This window comes from Cebus imitator, unplaced genomic scaffold (genome assembly GCF_001604975.1).
Source record: "Cebus imitator isolate Cc_AM_T3 unplaced genomic scaffold, Cebus_imitator-1.0 Scaffold435, whole genome shotgun sequence".
Taxonomy (NCBI): Eukaryota; Metazoa; Chordata; class Mammalia; order Primates; family Cebidae; genus Cebus; species Cebus imitator.
Window position 1 is genome coordinate 1,407,629 of NW_016107750.1, and position 955 is coordinate 1,408,583.

The window sequence follows — 955 nt, forward strand, 5'->3', positions numbered from 1 at the left end:
TTTTTTTGAGACAGAGTCTCACTCTGTTACCAGGTGCCAGGCTGGAGTGCAGTGGCACAATTTCAGCTCACTGCAACCTCCGTCTCCCAGGTTCAAGCAATTCTCCTGCCTCAGCCTCCCAAGTAGCTGGGACTGCAGGCGTACACCACCACGCCCAGCTAATTTTTGTATTTTTAGTAGAGACGGGGTTTCATCATGTTGGCCAGCATGGTCTCGATCTCTTGACCTCGTGATCCGCCCGCCTCCGCCTCCGCCTCCCAAAGTGCTGGGATTACAGGCATGAGCCACCGCGCCCGGCCACGTCTCTCAATCTTAATCCTGTCCCAGTGACCTCGTTCCTGTTTCAGAACATCCTCTTCCCCGCATGGTACCAAGGAGTCCACCTCGCCTGCAGCTCTGACGGACGGCTTTGCCTACTCCCACTCTGCCGCTCAAGTGGAACCAAAGCTGGGCTCAGAATCTGTAGGGAGTGAGGCCCCACCAAGGGAAATGACACCCACAGCCCGAGTGCCAGGTAGAGTCCTGCCACTAAGATGCCTGCCTTTCTCCCACCCTCAAAGAGGTATCAAGGGAAGAATGACAACCTTGGAGAGACAGCTTCTATTTCTTCCTGTGGCTTTTGCTTTAGAACCTAACAGCTGTGGCTTGCCCAGGGCAGGCTGTTTTTTCTGAACCTGGGGCAGCAGGGATGGGATCCCCCAACCTCAATCTCTTATCTCTCTTCCTCAGCATCCTGACCATGGCCAGAGACTGAACACTCCCTATTTATGGTCTGGGTTCTCAGAGACAGGGTGAAAGGCCCATAGGCCAAAAAGCAAGGGAAAAGAGATGGGACAGGACCATGAAGAGAGCTATGTCAATGGGACAGCACCTGGGGACCAGTGCCTGCAGACTGACCCCCGCCTGCTCCCAGGGCCACAGGCCCACTGCTCCCGGGCCTGGCTGCACTGGTGCA